The sequence below is a fragment of the Saccopteryx bilineata genome, chromosome 7 (genome assembly GCF_036850765.1).
Source record: "Saccopteryx bilineata isolate mSacBil1 chromosome 7, mSacBil1_pri_phased_curated, whole genome shotgun sequence".
NCBI classification, from domain to species: domain Eukaryota; kingdom Metazoa; phylum Chordata; class Mammalia; order Chiroptera; family Emballonuridae; genus Saccopteryx; species Saccopteryx bilineata.
In genome coordinates, this window is record NC_089496.1 from 55,600,565 (window position 1) to 55,623,363 (window position 22,799).

Here is a 22,799-nt window from a genome sequence, read left to right on the forward strand (position 1 = left end):
CAGTGACATTATCTGCCCTCTTTATCTGACACACCACCAAGGACAGTGCTTGCTGCCCTGGGGCCATTCCCACCGTATCTCTCCACAAGCGCGGACGCTTGGACCGTTAGTTAGCTCGGGCAGAAACATGGAGACTCTCTTGTCTCCGTTCCTGCTTCCTTATCCAGAGAAGCGGCTCGTAACGGGACACTCGGTGAGCTGACGGCAAAAGAGTGACCCACATTCGGGTCAAAGGATTTCCAGCTGAAGCTCCTGCCACAACGTCAAGGACGGACAGACCTCCTGGGTCATGCCTGTGCCCTGTGTCCCAGCCAGCCTCTCAAGGGGGTCTGTCCAGCAGCGGTAAATTTAGCCGCAACAAAAAGAACCAGGCTCTACAAGGTGAGAACGGACGTGATGTCGCCAAGCCTAACGACAAGGTTTGTTCTGATAACTCTTCAAAACAAATATAGAGTTCTTTCCTGGCAAAGAGAAAGGGCTAGAGATGGGGTTTACAGTGTGACATGTAGATGAGGCAGTAGAGTAAGTATCGGAACCATGCAATATTTATTAATTGTTGAGAAAATAATAATAACATTACTATCCAACCAACAACTTTGAGAATATTGGAAGCCACTACAGCAGTCGGTGGTCTACATCAGTTGTGCTGCTAGGAACACTCGTTCACATCTACGTGGTGAAGGCACTGTACATCCTGAAAAGAAATCTGTTTTACTCATTCGTCCCTGAATGTATTTCACCAATATACCCCTGTCTCGTCTGCATAACTCTTGCAAATAGAGAAACAGCCACAGACCAGTTGAAACCAGGAGGTCCCTGGCATTTGAAGGTTGTGTGCCTTCTCCTGTCTTTACTCCCAGGAGAACACCTTCAGGAGTTGTGCAGAAACTGGGCTGGAATAAAACACTAAAAAGATCAAAATGACCACCGGGTCGTTAAAGCTTTGCATAGACACAGGACACAGGCTGACATCAGACAAATGTAATAGATGATCCTTTTTGTGACTGTTGTGGTTAGGAAGATGATATAATGGTTCTACTTAAAATGTATATACAGTTGTCCCCGGATGGGAGGGTGTGTGTGTGCGTGTGTGTATGTGTGTGCGTGTGTGTTCATGTGTATGTGCTCTTGAATCAAAAGTCAGCCGTCAAATGACTTGGAAAGCGAAAGAGTCATGTATGTACCTTATAAAGTCAGAGAAACTCAATAATGCCCAGTCTTAAAGCCTTGAATAACTCACCTAGTGTGTTATTGTCAACTGGGGTTGGGGGGGGGGGGGTCAACAAACTGTTTTATATAAGAGGCCAAATTATACCTATTTAAGCTTTTCAAGTCATATCGTTTCTCTTGCAGCTACTCAGTTCTGATGATGTAGCATTCAAGAACACAATGTATAAATGAATGACCATGACCATGTTCCAATAAAACTTTATTTACAAACACAGGTGGTGGGCCAGATCTGGCTTGCTGGCCAGAGCTCGCCTGTCCGTGCCGTATATCAGGGTTGTCCAGTGGAACTATCCATAATGACGGAAATATTTCATATATGCTCATCCAATATAGCAGTCAGTGTTTGCCTGGACTATCTGATCAACCGAAGAACTGAATTCTAAATTTTGTTTAATTCCAACTAAGTTAAGTTTAAATAGCTACACATCGCTAGTGACTGCCCTCTTTGTTGGACAGTGAAATTCTAGACCGGATTATTTGGCGCAAACACGAGCTGTGATTCCTGGGTCTCACTGAGGACCCTGAGATGAGAGGACTGGATCCCTGGGTAGGAATGTCCCAAGTGAGAGGAGGAGGACCAATATTCAGCTCAGGGCTTTGAAGAAGCAAGCAGTCTGTAGGACCGTGATGGTGGCCCCTAATTGGCTCAAGTCACACCATTCAATTGAAGGACGTCTCCTAAATCTTAGGGTGGACTTTTTTTTTTCCTGGTTTTCAGATAAAGACCCTGCAGTCAACGTGATGGCTCTTAGACCCTCTGAGCTCACGCTGGCCTCTCACTTCCTGTAGGACCCCTTCCCCACCCCCCTCAACACTCACTACTTACGTGTGTCTGCCCCAGAGGACAGGGGGGAGGTGAGGGGGAAGGACAGAGCTGTCTCATCTACGCTGGTCTGTTTGCCTCCAGGAGTGGCCCCAAGTCCTCCTGGTGGCGAGGACCCAGAGTGGCCACAACAGGACTTCGGTGGGGTTGGGAGGGTTGTGTAATCAGCACGGCTTCCTCTGTGGCGGATGTTGTTTCTCTCCAAAACCTGAGGGATTTGGCCACTCTGTCACCAGACTCGTCTGGCTCAAAACTCCTGAGAGGGAGACGCTCAGGGTGATGCGCCGTAAACGGGGTGCCTGGCTGGCTCCTGGAGGGGACACTGTGTGAGGTGACTGCCTGCATTAGTTGCCGGGGCTGTGTGCTTTCTCACTATCTGAGGCCGGAGGTCCGAAATCACAACACCAACTCTGTCCTGGCCTCTCTTCTCGAGGCCACCTCTCCCTGTGTCTCCGCTTCGTCTTCCTCCTGTGACATCGGCGTCCAAGCGTTCCCCTCTTACTAGTCACGATGGATTGGGGTCCACCGAACGACCTCATTTTAACTTGGCTGCCTCTGTAAAGACCTCATCTCCAAAGACAGCCCCGTCTGAGCTGCTGGGGGGTGGGACTTAGACACGTGAAGGCGAAGGGGACACAATTCGCCCCACAAAGCAAACTGATTCTGCACCCACCTCGTGGCCAAGTGAGGATGAGGCAGGCCAGGGAGCAGCCTTCTTCAGGAAGGGAACCCCCATCCGGGGGCTGACAGTCCAGCTCAAAGTCACCTCGAGAGGGTGGGGGGGCACGTTGCCCTTTGTGACTTCACCGATAGGAGGGAGAAAGGGCAAGAGCAAAGACAGCCTTTCTGGGGTCGTCCCCACGCCTGCTTGCGAAGCTGTTGCTGCTGTCTGCCGCAGGGGGGTGACCGTCACGCCCGGGGCCGGAGCCGGGGGGGGGGGGGGGGTGATCGGTATATATAGGAAGCCCTTGTCCTGTGGCTGGTGAGACCGAAACTTAAAGCACCTTTTTTCATGTCGTTACTGCTCTACTAGTATGCGCGCCCGGAGCTGTGACTCTGGCGGCCACCTACACAGTGTAGAACACAGTTTCTGTGGCTGTCGCCACTGTGCAGAGGTTGGAGAAATGCACGCTCTGCTGGGAGATTAAATTTTGAGGTAGACCTTTTCACTTGGTTCAGTATTCAAAAGTCACGTGTGAATGGCTGCTGAAAATACCGGCTTGTCCCCCGGTGTCCGGGGGAAGCGGGACTCTCTTAACAACCGTGTGATTAGATTGTCGTGCAGGCAGGCGGCCGGCACACTTTGGGAGGAGGGTGTGTTCTGCCACCGATGGCAGGTCCACCAGCACTTGAGCATAAGAGGCAGAGCTGGAGATGGCACAAGACAGAGGACCCCTCCTGTCATTTGGCTGCCACGTCCCGGCTCGTGTGGCTGGCCGCGTGGCACTGGAGTTGGAGGACAACGAGATGAGTTTCCAGCCCCTGTAAGGCATGTACGCACGGTGTCTTTACAAGAGACCAGGGTGACGTGAACTCAGAGAGCTAGCAGACCCTCGAAATAACAAGGGATGTGAATAAAGTTTCAGTAAAACTTCAGTGCGAATCAGAAAGCAGCTCCTGGTAAGGAAAGTAGCTTATCCTAGCGGGGGTTTCCCAAGACTGGTTTAAAATTTGGGAAGGACGGAGGGAGGTTACATCCGTTCCGGTCCTGGTACCTGTGGCATCTGCCCAGCGTCCCTGAGCCATGACTCCCTCTTTTACACAGACATGACCCTTTCTATGTGACAGGCGGCGTGTGCCAGGAAGTAAACATCTACCTTTGCCGAAATCAGAGATCAGAGAGGGAATTGAATGTAATAAACAGCACTGAGCCAAACAATACGCTAGAATCCAAGTGGGTACAAAACAAAGACCGTGGGAAGCGTGACATCGCAGCGGCAAAGGTGACAGAAAGCCAAGAATGGGCCTCTCTTCTCGAGGCCACTTCTCCCTGTGTCTCTGCTTCGTCTTCCTCCTGTGACATCGGCGTCCAAGCGTTCCCCTCTTACTAGTCACGTTGTATCGGGGCCCGCCGAACGACCTCATTTTAACTCGGCTGCCTCTGTAAAGACCTCGTTTCCAAAGACAGCCCCATCTGAGCTGCTGGGGGGAGGGACTTAGACACATGGAGGCGAAGAGGACACAATTCGCCCCACAAAACAAACTGATTCTGCACCCACCTCGTGGCCAAGTGAGGATGAGCAGCCTTCTTCAGGAAGGGAACCCCTGGAAGAGAGATGGGACATTGGAGGCACTGGGTCATCTATCCACCTGCACACTTCAGAGCCCGGGGGGGACCCTCTCAGCCCGCACTCCGCCAGGTGCCAAGGACACAGTGGTGGAAAGAGAGGTCCGGCTCGTGCCTCCGGGGACTTAAGACACTGGTTGGGAGGACAGACCATTCAGTAAAGCAACTAAAAGAAAGTATTAATCATAATGAAGCTTAATTTTGAGATCAGACACCACGGTGACGTCCGTGTTGTTCCACGGAGACGTGCCTAGCACAGAGAGGACGCTCAAAAAAACGAAAAAATGCTTGTTGTTTTTAATAAGCCAAACGGCTTCGCTCGTGTGCAGGGAGGACTTACCAACAATAATAAGTGGAAAGGATTCCAAGAGCGCAGAAGGTTTAGCACGGACGTCTGGATGGGTCCGCTGACCTTGAGTTAAGGTCAAGGCCCTTGTCCCCCCTCCCCGCAGACTCCTCTTGGTCCAGCCCAGACTAATCTTTCTCTCCTAATTTCACTGTCTAGGAGAGAGAGCTCATTAAGAGACTTACCTGCTCACACTAAATGTTCCTTCCCTTAATCTATCTCATTACATCTCCTCCAGCCTCCCCAGGACCGGTCTAAACATCTGAATTTCATCGCTGCCATTAATGCAAATAGGATCTCATCAAGGTCTAAAGATCCCGGGGAGGGCTCAGATTGAATGTCTTCATCTGAATGCATAAAAACAGCAGCTGCTCCTCTGCTGCCTCCCTCGTTTACAACGCCTGCCTCCCTCGGTCAGAGGTGAGCTCTTTGGAGCCGCGCGCGCACACAAGGGAAGGATACATTTCAGGTTTGTCTCAGCGCCTGCAGGAAGCCCGCTCCCCCTGTTCCTCAACGTCAGACCCGGTCCAGGAAGCGGTTCTGCGTGACACGAGGTGGGCACAGAGGAGGGGGCAGCCTGCCCTGACCTGTCCGCGCTGCCCTCCGGCCCAGTGTCTGCACGCACGGGTTAGGAGAGCTGTCGGAGAACACCCCAGGAGGGTCACCATCTCCAGGTTTCTTCTTGCGAGAACTCACAAGCCCTCTCTTGACGTGGGATATCGAAATTAGCCCGCGTCCTCCGAGAAAGAAATCGGAAAGAATTGTCTTCTCTCGGAGCGGTAAGGAGGTGTGGCTGCTTTCCTATTTCAGGTCCTGAAAGGCCCGTTCTGTCTTAAGGGACTAAAAGTTTGTGACCACTTCCTGCTGCCACACGGACAGCATGGCGGAGGATGGCGGCGGCTCCCCGGGTAGACGGCCCGCTACGATTAATAGTGTTTGTTCCAACTGGGCGTTAGAGCGGGCCAGGAGAGTGCTCCTGGCACGTCCTTATTTTCTGTGAGGATGTGGAATTGTCTCTTCAACAGATGACCAGCTGTTTCAGATTATTCTGTGAATTACAGTAATTTTCGTAATTAGGAATAAAGCATCCTGGTTTTTTGGGGTTTTTTTTCCTCTTGGCAAAATCCTCTAAATGTCGGATACCCTCTGATCTCAGAAGGAAGCTCTTCTCTCCCATCTGCAGATAACCCAGAGGGGGTTAATTAAACCTAATTAATACGGCCATTTCTAAAATGGCTACTCGCCTCGCTCAGTATGGAGACAGCGTCGGGAAGACGGCACGATTCTCTCTCTCCAGTGTCTGCAGAAGAATGTGTCCAGTGTGCTGAGGACACGTGCTCCCTGGAGCTATGGGATGCGGCGCTTTGGAAAGCAGGGGACCCACCACCAGCCCTCGACTTGAGGTGTGTGTGTGTGTGTGTGTATGTGTGCGCGCGCGCGCGCGCACGCTGGTGGGGTTGGAATGGGGGTTGCTGCATGTGGCTCCTCCCATCTCTGGAGCCGGGTGGTTGGATTCAACTGTGATCGCTGCTAAGCGCCCTGTCACCTCCTTACATTTTTTATTCTCATCTCGACATCCATCTGCAACCAGCCCTTCCGTCAGAGAGCAGGGCTCCTCTGGCTACAGATCGGGGACCTTTCGTTTACTTCTTCTAGTGACCTTGGACACGCGCTTTCACGCCCTCGCGAGAAGGCTTGACCGCCCGCGTCGGAGGGACAGGAGCCGCTCGGACCCCACACGCGGACCCGCGCACGGGCTCTGTGAATCGGGACGCTGCTCGGCGCGCCCCGCCCCGTGGCCGCCGGGATCTGCGGTTTCCTGTCTGACATTGACTTGGGGGAGATTCTCAGTCGCTACTGTTTCTGTTTCTTTCTGTCTCCTCCTTCTGAGGGCTCTATGATACCGAACGAATACCTGTGGAATTGTCCCACACTTTCTGAATGTTCTAATTTTTTCCGTCTCCCCCCCCCCCCCCCCGCCCTCTGATTTTCCCGAAGTGTCTATTGTCCTATCTCCAAGCTCCAGAGAGTCCTGCCCGGGTCACGTCTCGTCTGCCAACGAGCCCACCAAGGACACGTCTCATTTCTACTGCGGTGACAGAGCTCGGGCGTCTCTCTCTGTGTCTTTGGATCTGCATCTCTCGGCTTGCTTTGCCCATCTGTTCTCCTATTGTCTGTAACTTTTCCATCAAACCCCTGAACAGATGAAACACAGTGTTGTAGAATTCCTGGTCTGATCAGTCCCACGTCCTTCCCCTGTCTGCCTCTGGTTCCGAGGCTTGCTTTTCCCCTTCAGACTGGGCGTTTTCATCTTTTAGTCTGCCTGGTCATTTTTTTTTTCTTGCGGGGTGGACAGGACGTGGTGTGCTAAGTAAGGGGAACTGCAAGAAACAGGCCATCGGCGACCGAGGGGCGAGGCGCGGGGGGAAGGGGAGCGTCCTCTGGTCCCCCGAGTAGGTCCCGGTCTCTCGGTGAGGCTGTCTCTGGGTGGTGACGTCACCAGGGCCCTCTGGAGTCTCTTCCTTTCTGCCCCTGCAGGTGCGGCCGCATGGCTGTAGGGGGCTGAGGGTGGGTATTTCTCTTCCCACCCTCAGCAGGTCAAGCTCTGGTCAATGGTGCCTCCTGCGGGCGTGCCTTGTTGAGAAGAACAGCGTGCCCTGGCTTATTCCTGAATGGCTTCTTTTCCCTCCCACCACTGGGAGCACAGAGGATCTTTCTCTCATTTTCCCTGGGAAGGTCTGGTAGAAAATCTGGCAGGAAAACTCACTAAACTGTGGGAACCGCCCCATGTGACAGATCCTCTCCACCCCGACCCCCGGGAGTCTTTAACCCTCAGTGTGCCCACACCGAGCCTCCAGGAGTCCATCAATCACAGCTCAGGTTTTCCTGCCGGGACACTGGTTCCCACAAGACATCGGCTCTTGAGAGCTGGGGTTCTCCGCCCCACCTGTTTCTCCCGTTTGTGGGGGGCAGCCAGCCGTGTGCCCCTGTGACCTCCCTGTTCTGACAGGTCTAAGAAAAGCTGTGGCTCTTCCTGTTTTGTCCGGCTTTTCACTTGTTGTGAGAACGGAGCGTGGACGTCGAAGCTTGTTCGGCACCAGACCTGAAGGTGGGCGTCCTCCCCTCCGCTCTGCTTAAGGCGAGATACGACAGGAAAAAGTTCTCATCGTGGAAAAAAAAAAAAAGTCAGTGAAAATATTGATTCACCTGGGATCCAGGGAGACTTAAGTTCTTCGAGAAAGGGGGGGAAATGTTCTGAGCTTGAGCTGAGAAATTTGTTCTTTTTCTTTTTATTTATTCATTTTTAGAGAGAAGAGAGAGACAGAGAGGGAGAGAGAGGAGAGAGAGACAGAGAGAGAGAAGGGGGGAGGAGCTGGAAGCATCAACTCCCACATGTGCCTTGACCAGGCAAGCCCAGGGCCTCGAACCAGAGACCTCAGCATTTCCAGGTTGACGCTCTATCCACTGCGCCACCACAGGTCAGGCCTAGAAACTCGTTCTTCCGCTCACCCTTCACCGCCCCTGACAGCTGCCACCCTTCCGCGTCTCAGCCTGCACCTGAGCCGCCGGGAGCCGGGGCGCGCGGTGCCCACGGGGCTGTGGTGGCTCTCTGCTCCCCGGGGACCTCCGGAGGCAGCCGCACGCCCCGGCTCCCTCGCAGATGCTCCTGTCTCTTTTATTCCTGAAAAAACGAGTTCTTTATTACAAGTTGCCTCAAGTCTTCTGCTCACATAGGTGCCGTGTAAATACTCATGATCTTTTCAAAGCTAGTCCCCTTTTAAAAAACAGTCCCTTGATGAGCCCAGAGTTCTTTTCCAAGAGACTTTTAAAGAAACCAGTGGGGCCCTGGCCGGTTGGCTCAGCGGTAGAGCGTCGGCCTGGCGTGCGGGGGACCCGGGTTCGATCCCCGGCCAGGGCTCATAGGAGAAGCGCCCATTTGCTTCTCCACCCCCCCCCTTCCTCTCTGTCTCTCTCTTCCCCTTCCGCAGCCAAGGCTTCATTGGAGCAAAGATGGCCCGGGCGCTGGGGATGGCTCCTTGGCCTCTGCCCCAGGCGCTAGAGTGGCTCTGGTCGCGGCAGAGCGATGCCCCGGAGGGGCAGAGCATCGCCCCCTGGTGGGCAGAGCATCGCCCCCTGGTGGGCAGAGCGTCGCCCCTGGTGGGCGTGCCGGGTGGATCCCGGTCGGGCGCATGCGGGAGTCTGTCTGACTGTCTCTCCCTGTTTCCAGCTTCAGAAAAATACAAAAAAAAATAAAATTAAATTAAAAAAAAAAAGCCAGCGGTGGTTCCAGAGGCAGCGACACAGAGGGACCCTTCTGTGCCTGTAGGAGCCGTGTGAGTGAGGATGGGGGTCTCAGCCCGGAAGGGAGGGTCGGCCCCGTCCGGGCTGGGCCGCAAATGAGGATCTACGGAACCAAGGGCGAACCGGGCAGCTGAACGCCAAACTGAAAAGTTTCGTTCACGGGCTTTCGAGGAAGAGCCTAGTGAACTGGGGAGACGTCCCCGCAAAGCCTCTGTGCTCAAATCGCGAAACCCCAGGGCCTGGCTGAGCCTTCGGCAGGAGAACGCAGCCCGAGTGCGGGTAGACCCGACAGCGGTGTGGACGCCCATTCCGGTTCCTGGGAACGAAGGCAGCTCAGAAAGGGCCCCACACCTGTCAGGGCTTTAGCAGGAGCACAGAACGTCCCCACTCCGGGGGCCTCCGGAGGGACACGCACCCAGAGCCTGGGCCCCGCAGAGACGGTCGGCTCCCGGCTCAGGCAACTCATGTGACACCCCCACCTGAGACTGTGTGCCCGAGGACAGACCACTGCTCAGGCCAGGGCAAAGCCTGAGGACACCGATGTGACTGTCACTTCTCCAGGGGAGGGCGGGGAAGGGTGCCCCAGCTGCCTGGCGTTGGGCTCAGTGCCCAGGAGAGCCCATCCGCCCCCTGTCAGTGGGCAGAAGCAGCAGCTGAGCAGTTGAGAGGTGCACACGGAAGGTCTTGAGTCCTGGGTGCCCACCACCAGGGCAGGGCCCGGGAGCTCCCTCCACCTCCGCCCTACTGGTGCCCACGAGGGGGGTGGGCAAAGGGGCCGACGCATGACTGCAGAGGGGAGGGGACTTGTCCACGAGCCGCAGCCCCGGTGCCAGGTTCCTGCTGCCTGGTCCTGTCGCCAGGGTGACACAGTCTGCCACAGACACACAGTTCTCTACAAACAAGGGAGGGAAACGTTTTTACAAGATGTCATTGTCATGTTCTTGAGAAAGCATGTGTCACTGGTGTTCAAGTTGAGCCTCAGCGTCTGTCTCACTAGGTTTCCAAAGTGTGTGGGCTTAACCACCAGAGAGGCCATTTACAAGGAGGATGGATGGATGGATGGATGGATGCAGAGTGGATGGATGGATGGATGGATGGTAGAGTGGATGGACGGATGGATGGATGAACGGATGGATGGTAGAGTGGATGGATGGATGGAAGAGTGAACGGACGGATGGATGGCAGAGTGCATGGATGGATGGATGGATGAATATATATTTATACTTACATACATACATATATATGCATGCATACATACACAGACATTTATTTATACATTTATAAGAATCTGAGAGATCGTTCTGTAGCAGAGAGCAAAGAAGTGAGATATAGCAGGGCCTTCTTTAAGGAACAGAGAATGTATGTGGATGGGGCACCACTAACGGACAAAGAGAACATCTGAGAATTATAACCACATGTATCGAGTATGTAAGAATCATGCCACACACACACACACGCACATGCACGCACACGCACATGCACGCACGCACACGCACGCACACGCGCACACACGCACGCGCACACACGCGCACACACATGCACACACACGCACGCACACACACGCACACACACGCACGCACACACACGCACACGCATGCACACACACGCGCACACACACGCACACACATGCACACACACACACGCACGCACACACGCGCACGCACACGCGCACACGCACGCACGCACACACACGCACACACACACCACACCTGCTTCTGATCGGAGCCCTCTGGGGCACAATGCACTGTCACAACGCTGATCGGGGGTTCCTGCCCCCTAAGCCCTCCCTCCTCAGACCACAGGATCCCGTGACCTGTGACGCACTTGGGCTGACCTTTGTACATGAGGACTTGCCCCCATGCCCGACAGCTCCAGGTCGTGCCTGGTTCCTGCCCTTGGACCCTTCCCCTCACAGAAGTGGGACCCCTTGAGAGCCCCCCGTGAACCGCAGGCTCTCTCTTTAGACGCCTCCTGAAACAGACCAGGGGACGGAAAACGCTCTGGTCTCAGGTTCGGGGACTCGGCCCCACGTTTGAGCTGTGGAGTGACCTTGGCCTTGGCCCCCAGTTGTGAGCATCCATCTGCTGTCAAATTCCTCAAAGCGGTCACTCCCTTGGGCTCAGGCCCGTGGGACGGGGCTCTGGTGTTGGGTGTGGGTGCAGGTCCTGGTTCCTAGTCCAGAACCCCCAAGTGCTTCCAGAGAGAGGTGCCGCCTGTCCTTCCCAGGACTCCCGCCGACATTAGACCGGGGACCCAGCAGGGTCTTCCTCAGAGCAGCGGCCTTCCTGTCATCGCTCACCCTAGGTCTCTCCAGCCGTGCTCCCCTGCGGTGGCGGGAAGAGCCTGTGACACAAGGCTCCCAGCCAAGCGGGTCCAGACGGAGGTGAGACACACAGCCAGGCCCGGGTCTCGGCCAGCATGTGAGGGAGCAGCGTCTTGAGCAACAAGAGGACGTAAGGAAACGTGGTGTTTCTAAGAGGGGCCGCGTCTGGCGTGGAGGGAGGACCTCCGTGAGGCGGGCGCGGTGGACGGTGACAGGGGGTGACAGTGAGGCGGGCTGTGCCACACCTCCCGGCCCGTCTGGAAGAGATGGTACAAGGCACAGGTCTCCCCGTGATCTCACCGCATTTTCACCCCAAAGTTGTAAAAAAGCAACAAGGAAAGGTCTTGCAGGCAAAACATCTGAACCCGTGGTGGTGAACACGGGGTCTCCCTGGGCGGTGAACACGGGCTCCCTGGGCGGTGAACACGGGGTCTCTGGGTGGTGAACACGGGGTCTCTCTGGGCGGTGAACACGGGGTCTCCCTGGGCGGTGAACACGGGCTCTCTGGGCGGTGAACACGGGGTCTCCCTGAGCGGTGAACATGGGCTCTCTGGGCGGTGAACACGGGGTCTCCCTGGGCTGTGAACACGGGGTCTCCCTGGGCAGTGAACACGGGGTCTCCCTGGGCAGTGAACACGGGGTCTCCCTGGGCGGTGAACACGGGGTCCCTGGGCGGTGAACACGGGCTCTCTGGGGGGTGAACACGGGCTCTCTGGGCGATGAACACGGGGTCCCTGGGTGGTGAACACGGGCTCTCTCTGGGCGGTGAACACGGGGTCTCTCTGGGCGGTGAACACGGGCTCTCTCTGGGCGGTGAACACGGGCTCTCTGGGGGGTGAACACGGGCTCTCTGGGCGGTGAACACGGGGTCCCTGGGCGGTGAACACGGGCTCTCCCTGGGCGGTGAACACGGGCTCTCTGGGGGGTGAACACGGGCTCTCTGGGCGGTGAACACGGGGTCCCTGGGTGGTGAACACGGGCTCTCTCTGGGCGGTGAACACGGGGTCTCTCTGGGCGGTGAACACGGGCTCTCTCTGGGCGGTGAACACGGGCTCTCTGGGGGGTGAACACGGGCTCCCTGGGCGGTGAACACGGGGTCCCTGGGTGGTGAACACGGGCTCTCCCTGGGCGGTGAACACGGGGTCTCTCTGGGCGGTGAACACGGGCTCTCTCTGGGCGGTGAACACGGGCTCTCTGGGGGGTGAACACGGGCTCTCTGGGCGGTGAACACGGGGTCCCTGGGTGGTGAACACGGGCTCTCTCTGGGCGGTGAACACGGGGTCTCTCTGGGCAGTGAACACGGGGTCTCTCTGGGCGGTGAACACGGGGTCTCCCTGGGCAGTGAACACGGGGCCTCTGGGCCAAGGGAGCCAATAGGAGCCAAGAGCAGCCGACACCTGAAGACGTATCAGAGACCGCCCGGCCCCCTGTCTTCACAGCCGCCCCTTTATCCTGCATTCCTCTCTCTTCCTCAGACACTCGGAGGTGGGGAGTCAGGCCCTGGGACGTTGGGACGACACCCGTGCCAGGCCAGGGTGACACCGAAGACAGTAGCGTGTGTGACACACGGCGGACAGACACCTCTGTCCCGGATGAACGGAGGGCGGTGTGGCTCGTTCTTCCCCAGCCTCTCGGGAAAGATGCGCTTGGTGCAAAGGGGCGTTCTGTTACCAAGGAGACCGTGACCTCGGGTTTGGAGTATCAACAACACTTCCGTCCCCGCTCTCGTCCGCCACGTCGGGGTTTGCACAGGGACCCGGGAGCTGGGACCAACCCCCGTGGCCTCCCTGTCAGGGTAACTGGGCAGGGGGGCTGTTTCGAGTCCATTTCGCAGATGGCCAAGGGCTGGGCATTATTCAAGGGCCTGTGACTGCTCAGACACGCACACGCGGGCCGTGGGGAGATCTGAACCAAGAACAAACCCAGAAGGGAGCAGAGCTTCAGACGGAGGCCAGCGTGTCAGTAGCCGTTGGACGCCTAGTTCTGTTTCCTTCTCTCCTAGGAAAGTATTTATTTATACTTAGAAGGCAACTTTGTTTCCCTTATCAGTCACGGCTCTCCGACCGAGTCCAGCATTTCCTGGAAGTGATTGCCCAACCCCACTGAGAGAAACTGATGGTGACGCGTGGGGAAGAACAAGGCCCCCAATTGAAGAAGGGATCATTCTCGTGGACACCTTCTTGGGCAGGAAGCCGGGCGACGGCGGGGCCCCGGGCTGCATTAAATGGAGCCCCGGTTATGACAGGCAGGGCACAGGGGCCGCTCCCCAGAGCTCAGGCCCGCAGTGACAGCCAGCAGTGACAGCCAGCAGTGGCCTCGGACAAGCCCGGGAGGAGGCTCCGACCCCACTCTTGATGACACGAGGCTGTTCCTTCAGGTCCAGTGTGGTCAGACCCTCTGTCTGTGTGCGGAGGGGACTGCCGATGACAGGGTCCCCGGGGTCTCCCAGTTGGGGACGTGCCTGAGGTCGATGCCCAGACCCGAGATGACTTCTCCCCGGGGCTCTCACGACAGGACACGACGTCACGTCACCCATGCCCCGGTGCAGTGTGTGGATCCTCCACGTGTCTGTGGGATCGACGGCCTCTCGTTCTGTCATCTGCACGTCACCCCGGAGGGGATGCCCCTTTCTCTGGTCTCGGCATCGTTCCCCTGCATCTCTTATTATAAAATTAAAGGTTTTAACTTGAAAGTGTATATTACTTTCAAAATGTACTTCCTGGGCCCTATCTTTTCTGATCGAGTCCACCTTTCCGAGTCTAGACAGCCGGTGCCCCAGCTGCCGGGAGGGGCCGTCAGGACTTAGCGCCTTGTGCCTCAAGACGTTCTCTGGTGTTTCCTGCACGTGGACGCTTTTCCTCATACGTGATTTCAGAGAAAATAGTACAGCCCAGCGGGTGAGGCAGGCACACTACAAACCCGCATGTCACATCCGGGTCTGTGCAGCTGTCGCGTTCTGTTCCGTGGATTCTTCCAGAATGCGACGTTTCCGACACGCGAGTGCTGCTGCTTCCTCGCTCCAATCCCGCCGGTCCACGTAACCCAAATATCGCACAACACCTGCGCCGTCGCACCGGGAACGGGGACGAGCCGCTCGCAGCGGGTTTACAGAATCTGTAACCAATAATTTAAGGAATGAAATGACTAAAGGCTGATTAGCGGACGTCACTTAGAACCACGTGCTTTAAGTTTCCGCCGCTGAGACCCGGTCACGTCCAGCCCCCAGAGTTAAGTAGGACCAGCAGGCTGCGGACAAAGAGAGCAAACTTGAAAAATAGAGGCGGGAACAGAGGCCACTGCGTTTCTCCATCTGTTTACACCTCCCGAAGGAAAAAGAAAAGAAAAAAAAAATGCAAGGAAAATGTGACTCTCCTTTAAGTGGTGTCAGCTGCAGGGTCTCTGCGAGGGTCCCTCTGCGTCCCCAGAGGGGGACAGCCCCAGCTACGGGGCAAACACGATTCCACCTGAACGCTGCAGACAACCAGACTTCCAACCCCTATGGTTTAGGAGAAGGTGTTTTCTGTTCTTGCACAAGCGAAGAAGTATTTCCAAGTGAAACAGGTTTTGAAAACAGAATCGTGATGTTTTCCGTTTGGGGGAAACGCCTTTTCCAAGAGTTCCGAGGTCCCGCAGTGACACCCAGTGGCCAGAGAGGGAACCCCCTCCCTCAGCCCATTTTAGTGACACCCTGTACCAGGGAAGGCACTCACAGAGAGTCTCTGAGGACGGGAGGGTCGGTGACAAATGGCAAAACAGGCGGCAGGGTGTGTGGGGGAGGGGGAGGGGGAGGGGTAGGGACATGCAGGTCAGATGACACGAGCACAGGGTCAGAGAGGACAGAGGCTCAGGCCTCCCCCAGGGCCGACAGCACCACGAGATGCAGAGCACGCGAATCCACAAGAGCGACGCCTGTGAGCTGGGCAGAGGCCGGGGGACGCCAGGTTGCTAACGCTGGGTCAAACTGGAGAGGCCACGAGAGGCCACGTGACAGGCACGTTCCCCCTCAGCCTTTGCAGCCTGGACAGAAACATGGGTCCCCCCAGGGCCGGCCCTGTGCCCCACGACATTGAAGCACACCGCCACCAACCTGGGGGGCGCATAAAGACGTGCGTGGGGAAGAGTAAGGGATTGCAGCAAACCGATATCGCAATACCTGACCTCGAGAACCGGCCCAGCGCGGGACCTCGCGCGGCGGGATGACACCACGGGCCAGCAGTGGCTTGTCCCCGGGGACAACGATGAAGGCCAGAGACAGGATGTTCTCACCTGGCTGCCACGGGATGGTGAGACATCCCTCCCCGAGCAAGGTGGTCCTGATGCGGCGTCCGGGACTCCGAGTGGCTTCTTCCAGCCGCGGGGCGTGTTTGTCTCACGACGCCTCCCCTTTACTCTCCGACGCTGGCTTGTTTCTTGGTGGTGAGAGGCGGGGCCGTGGGAAGTTAGATCCGGAGGACGTGGGTGTGAACTGAGTCCTGCCGCCTACTCGTTGTCTAAGCTCCGTAAACGTCCTTAACCACCCTGAGGCCCACTTTCCTTCTACATACTTTTTGTAGTATTAACATTTTTTTAATTTTTTTTATTTATTGTGTTAACATGGATTCAAGTGTCCCACCAAATATAACTCCCGCACCCCCCACCCCCATGTGCCCCATTACACCCCTTTTGCCCTCCCCCCCAGAACCCCCTCCCCCTCCTCTCTGGGATTTGCTGTCTTGTTTTCTGTATCTCTGTGTTACCTATATAATTTCACTAATCCCTTCACTTTCTCCGATCCCATCCCCTCATCCCCCTTCCCTCTGACAGCTGTCCCTCTGCTCCCTGTGACCCTGCCTCTGCCTCTATTCCGTTTCTCAGTTCACTTTGTTCATTAGATTCCACATATAAGTGAGATCATATGACATTTGTCTTTCTCTGCCTGGCTTATTTCACTTAGCATAAGAGTTTCCAGGTCCATCCATGCCGTCACAAAAGGTAAGATTTCCTTCTTTTTCATGGCCACGTAGTATTCCATTATGTAAATATTCCACAGCTTTTTTTTTAATCCACTCGTCCACTGACAGACACTTGGGACGTTTCCAGATCTCCACTGTTGTAATCAATGCTGCAATGAACATGAGGGTAAATATCTTCTTCTGAATCGCTGATTTGGTGTTCTTAGGAGAGGGGTCAGGAACCTATGGCTTGCGAGGCAGATGTGGCTCTTTTGATGGCTGCATCTGGCTCGCAGACAAATCTTTAATAAAAAAATAATAATAACGTTAAAAATACAAAACATTCTCATGTATTACAATCCATTCATTTCCTACTGCTCATGTTCATGGTTGCGGGTGGCTGGAGCCAATCACAGCTGTCCTCTGGGACAACAGAAGTTTTTATTGGATAATGTGTATCATACACGGGTCGTTGTATGGCTCTCATGGAATTACATTTTAAAATATGTGGTGTTCATGGCTCTCTCAGCCTAAAAGCTTCCCGACCCCTGTTTTAGGATATATTCCTAACAGTGGGATAGCTGGGTCTAAAGGCAGTTCCGTGTTTAATTGTTTGAGGACACGCCCTACTGTTTCCCGTAATGCCAGATTCCTACTCTACTTTACAACAACATAACGCTTACCCTATAGAGTGACAGTGAAAGCTAGTGATATAACCAAGTCTGAATAAAGTAGTCACCCCCAAAAGAAAATTGCTTCTATTCCGACGCTGTATTACAAACTTGCCACCCAGACAGACAGAAGCACTGAGGACCCTGTCACAGTCAGTGCCCACTCACCCACCCGCCTGGATTCTACGGTGAACCTCGTCCTGAGACCCTCTTTACCCCTGACCTCTCTGCCTGCACATTTGACCATCCATCTCACTTTTTTTTTTTTTTTATCTTTCTATGATGTGTGTGAAAGATGCAGACGGGGAGATCTCACCTCCAGTGATAGGCTAGGAAACAGTTCTAGCCCCAGATCGACGGTGGAGTCATTGTTGCAGCTTGATTTCTAAGAGGAGTCACATCTGCCAGATGACAGACGCCCCCTCCCGCAGACAGAAGGCGACCGCCTCTGGGTGGTGGTGGGGGGGCGGGGGGGCGTGGCGATACTGTCTGCCCCCAAGTTCATTTCGCGGGACCAGCAATGACAGAACGCGCCACCAGATGGCAGCAGCGGCCCACGCTGCCGCCCGCGCCTCTGCCCTCCATCCACCAGCCTTCGGATGAACAGGTGCATTCGCTCCCTGGAAACGAGACCTCCATGCGCAGAGGAGGCTGATGAATGTGAGGCCAGGTCCCTGGTGACCCCGCTGGGGCTGTTCTGTCAAAGCTGCCGAGGACACCAATCCGAGGACTGGTCTGAGAACACCCACCACACACAATCAGCCCCCAAAGTTAGCGACATTTAACCGGGAGGAAAGGAAAGATCTTAGGTGGAGCTGCCCACAAAATAAGAGCCGGCGTGGGGCGAGTGTCCCCTTCCTGTCCCTCACATGCTAGCTGGACTTAATACAGGGCTGTGCCAGGCTGCCTGTGGAGGGGAGACAGGACCCAGAATGTTCTAGAACAGCCAGGAGGGGGGTGAGACTGTATGGTCCCAAGTCAGCCCTCACGAAGGTTTTGAATCGTGTTGGGCGACATCCTGGAAATGAAGAAGAGGCCGCATCCGTGAGCAGCCGCGTGACGGCGGAGGAGAGGACCCTAGGAAGGGGGACAAAGAGAATGTGACAGTGGTCCAGGCAGCTACAGGTGGAAAAGCACCCCCAGGACGGGTGCTCAGTGGTGCAGTGAGCCTCTTCTCCAGAGCTCCACCCCCTTTCGCTGGGGTGCTCACGCAAAGACGGCCGCACGTGCGGACGCGTGGAGGAGAGATTGTGCGGCAGGCCATGGCTGGAGCACATCCGTGTGCTCCACATGCAGGAAAGCAACGCTGCTGGCAGGACGAGCTCGGACACACAGTAGATGACGTGACACACAGTGACAAGTTTAATTCTGAGGAACCCGTGGACAGGTCTTCTGAGATTTTGACTCGCAAACCACAGTTCCTACCCATGAACCAAAAACAAAAACAAAACAAAAAAACCCCAAAACTCAGAGATATCCTTTAGACACGCAGGGAACATTTCATGCGACCAGAGCGTGCTTTGCCCTCCCACCCACCTGCTACCTGAGTGCTTCCCCACCGTGCAAGGCCCCCCTGCAGATACCCCCGGGTCTGAGTCCCCACAGAGCCCCCCTGGCCCCCTCCACCTCACCCATCTGCCCGAGGTGTGCCTCCTCCGTGCAGCCCAGCTAATCAGACTCCTCTGTGTGACCAAGGTCGGTGTCAGCCTGTGTCCTCGCATGGTCTTCCGTCCGGGTGTGTCTGCGTCCAAACGTCCCCTTCTAGTGAGGACACCAGTCATGTTGGATCTGAGCCCACCCTTGTGACCTTAATCACTTAATTACCTCTTTAAAGACCCTATATCCAAATAGGGTCACATTCTGGTCCTCACCTGTAAATTTGGGGGGGGGGGGAGAGGACACTGTACACCCCTCACACGAGGTCAGTCAGCGTATTGTCAGGTGACGGTGACCCCTGGTATAAAACAAAGCAGGGGAAGGAGGAGGAAGTGCACATTTGGGCGGGGGTCCTGGCCTCGTGCCCGCCGGGTGCAGGAGCTACTCACACCGGCCAGCGGGGCCTGTGGTTGAACGTTCCAGGAGATTTGCACACGAGCTTGAAACCGGCTCTGAGGGGGGGAGTGAGGCCTCGCAAGTCGGGACTCTTGACAAACCAGGGCCCCGCACACCCCCACGCAACCCCACCAGCCGTTAGATGTTGATGGCACGCCGGTGGGTCTGGGGCAGAGAACAATGGCGTGGCTCAGAGGAACGGCCAGAAGTCAGACCCACAAGGCTGGGAAGCCTCGGCCAGGACGCTGGCTTCAGTTCCGAGTGAAACCCAGGGTCTGGAAGGGCGTTGAGGGAAGAGGAGTCGCTACTGGACTGAGTTATAAGAGGGCCGCTCTGCAGCATGTGGGACACAGGCATCCAGAGGGTCCAGCTGGAAGCAGGCCACCCAGCAAGGAGGCCGCTCTGCAGCATGTGGGACACAGGCGTCCAGTGGGTCAAACTGGAAGCAGGCCATCCAGCAAGGAGGCCGCTCTGCAGCATGTGGGACACAGGCGTCCAGTGGGTCCAGCTGGAAGCAGGCCACCCAGCAAGGAGGCCGCTCTGCAGCATGTGGGACACAGGCGTCCAGTGGGTCCAGCTGGAAGCAGGCCACCCAGCAGGGAGGCCGCTCTGCAGCATGTGGGACACAGGCGTCCAGTGGGTCAAGCTGGAAGCAGGCCACCCAGCAGGGAGGCCGCTCTGCAGCAGTGTGGGACACAGGCGTCCAGTGGGTCCAGCTGGAAGCAGGCCACCCAGCAAGGAGGCCGCTCTGCAGCATGTGGGACACAGGCGTCCAGTGGGTCCAGCTGGAAGCAGGCCGTCCAGCAAGGAGGCCGCTCTGCAGCATGTGGGACACAGGCGTCCAGTGGGTCCAGCTGGAAGCAGGCCGTCCAGCAAGGAGGCCGCTCTGCAGCATGTGGGACACAGGCGTCCAGTGGGTCCAGCTGGAAGCAGGCCGTCCAGCAAGGAGGCCGCTCTGCAGCAGTGTGGGACACAGGCGTCCAGTGGGTCAAGCTGGAAGCAGGCCACCCAGCAAGGAGGCCGCTCTGCAGCATGTGGGACACAGGCGTCCAGTGGGTCCAGCTGGAAGCAGGCCGTCCAGCAAGGAGGCCGCTCTGCAGCATGTGGGACACAGGCTTCCAGTGGGTCCAGCTGGAAGCAGGCCGTCCAGCAAGGAGGCCGCTCTGCAGCATGTGGGACACAGGCGTCCAGTGGGTCCAGCTGGAAGCAGGCCACCCAGCAAGGAGGCCGCTCTGCAGCATGTGGGACACAGGCGTCCAGTGGGTCCAGCTGGAAGCAGGCCGTCCAGCAAGGAGGCCGCTCTGCAGCATGTGGGACACAGGCGTCCAGTGGGTCCAGCTGGAAGCAGGCCACCCAGCAAGGAGGCCGCTCTGCAGCATGTGGGACACAGGCGTCCAGTGGGTCCAGCTGGAAGCAGGCCACCCAGCAAGGAGGCCGCTCTGCAGCATGTGGGACACAGGCGTCCAGTGGGTCCAGCTGGAAGCAGGCCACCCAGCAAGGAGGCCGCTCTGCAGCATGTGGAACACAGGCGTCCAGAGGGTCCAGCTGGAAGCAGGCCACCCAGCAAGGAGGCCGCTCTGCAGCAGTGTGGGACACAGGCGTCCAGTGGGTCAAGCTGGAAGCAGGCCACCCAGCAAGGAGGCCGCTCTGCAGCATGTGGGACACAGGCGTCCAGTGGGTCCAGCTGGAAGCAGGCCACCCAGCAGGGAGGCCGCTCTGCAGCATGTGGGACACAGGCGTCCAGTGGGTCCAGCTGGAAGCAGGCCACCCAGCAAGGAGGCCGCTCTGCAGCATGTGGGACACAGGCGTCCAGTGGGTCCAGCTGGAAGCAGGCCACCCAGCAAGGAGGCCGCTCTGCAGCAGTGTGGGACACAGGCGTCCAGTGGGTCAAGCTGGAAGCAGGCCACCCAGCAAGGAGGCCGCTCTGCAGCATGTGGGACACAGGCGTCCAGTGGGTCCAGCTGGAAGCAGGCCACCCAGCAGGGAGGCCGCTCTGCAGCATGTGGGACGCAGGCGTCCAGTGGGTCCAGCTGGAAGCAGGCCACCCAGCAGGGAGGCCGCTCTGCAGCATGTGGGACGCAGGCGTCCAGTGGGTCCAGCTGGAAGCAGGCCACCCAGCAGGGAGGCCGCTCTGCAGCATGTGGGACACAGGCGTCCAGTGGGTCCAGCTGGAAGCAGGCCACCCAGCAAGGAGGCCGCTCTGCAGCATGTGGGACACAGGCGTCCAGTGGGTCCAGCTGGAAGCAGGCCACCCAGCAAGGAGGCCGCTCTGCAGCATGTGGGACACAGGCGTCCAGTGGGTCCAGCTGGAAGCAGGCCGTCCAGCAAGGAGGCCGCTCTGCAGCATGTGGGACACAGGCGTCCAGTGGGTCCAGCTGGAAGCAGGCCGTCCAGCAACGAGGCCGCTCTGCAGCATGTGGGACACAGGCGTCCAGTGGGTCCAGCTGGAAGCAGGCCGTCCAGCAAGGAGGCCGCTCTGCAGCATGTGGGACACAGGCGTCCAGTGGGTCCAGCTGGAAGCAGGCCGTCCAGCAAGGAGGCCGCTCTGCAGCATGTGGGACACAGGCGTCCAGTGGGTCCAGCTGGAAGCAGGCCGCCCAGCAAGGAGGCCGCTCTGCAGCATGTGGGACACAGGCGTCCAGTGGGTCCAGCTGGAAGCAGGCCGCCCAGCAAGGAGGCCGCTCTGCAGCATGTGGGACACAGGCGTCCAGTGGGTCCAGCTGGAAGCAGGCCGCCCAGCAAGGAGGCCGCTCTGCAGCATGTGGGACACAGGCGTCCAGTGGGTCCAGCTGGAAGCAGGCCACCCAGCAAGGAGGCCGCTCTGCAGCATGTGGGACACAGGCGTCCAGTGGGTCCAGCTGGAAGCAGGCCACCCAGCAAGGAGGCCGCTCTGTAGCATGTGGGACACAGGCGTCCAGTGGGTCAAGCTGGAAGCAGGCCACCCAGCAAGGAGGCCGCTCTGCAGCATGTGGGACACAGGCGTCCAGTGGGTCCAGCTGGAAGCAGGCCACCCAGCAAGGAGGCCGCTCTGCAGCATGTGGGACACAGGCGTCCAGTGGGTCCAGCTGGAAGCAGGCCACCCAGCAAGGAGGCCGCTCTGCAGCATGTGGGACACAGGCGTCCAGTGGGTCCAGCTGGAAGCAGGCCACCCAGCAAGGAGGCCGCTCTGCAGCATGTGGGACACAGGCGTCCAGTGGGTCAAGCTGGAAGCAGGCCACCCAGCAAGGAGGCCGCTCTGCAGCATGTGGGACACAGGCGTCCAGTGGGTCCAGCTGGAAGCAGGCCGTCCAGCAAGGAGGCCGCTCTGCAGCATGTGGGACACAGGCGTCCAGTGGGTCCAGCTGGAAGCAGGCCACCCAGCAAGGAGGCCGCTCTGCAGCATGTGGGACACAGGCGTCCAGTGGGTCAAGCTGGAAGCAGGCCACCCAGCAAGGAGGCCGCTCTGCAGCATGTGGGACACAGACGTCCAGTGGGTCCAGCTGGAAGCAGGCCGTCCAGCAAGGAGGCCGCTCTGCAGCATGTGGGACACAGGCGTCCAGTGGGTCCAGCTGGAAGCAGGCCGTCCAGCAAGGAGGCCGCTCTGCAGCATGTGGGACACAGGCGTCCAGTGGGTCCAGCTGGAAGCAGGCCGTCCAGCAAGGAGGCCGCTCTGCAGCATGTGGGACACAGGCGTCCAGTGGGTCCAGCTGGAAGCAGGCCGTCCAGCAAGGAGGCCGCTCTGCAGCATGTGGGACACAGGCGTCCAGTGGGTCCAGCTGGAAGCAGGCCGTCCAGCAAGGAGGCCGCTCTGCAGCATGTGGGACACAGGCGTCCAGTGGGTCCAGCTGGAAGCAG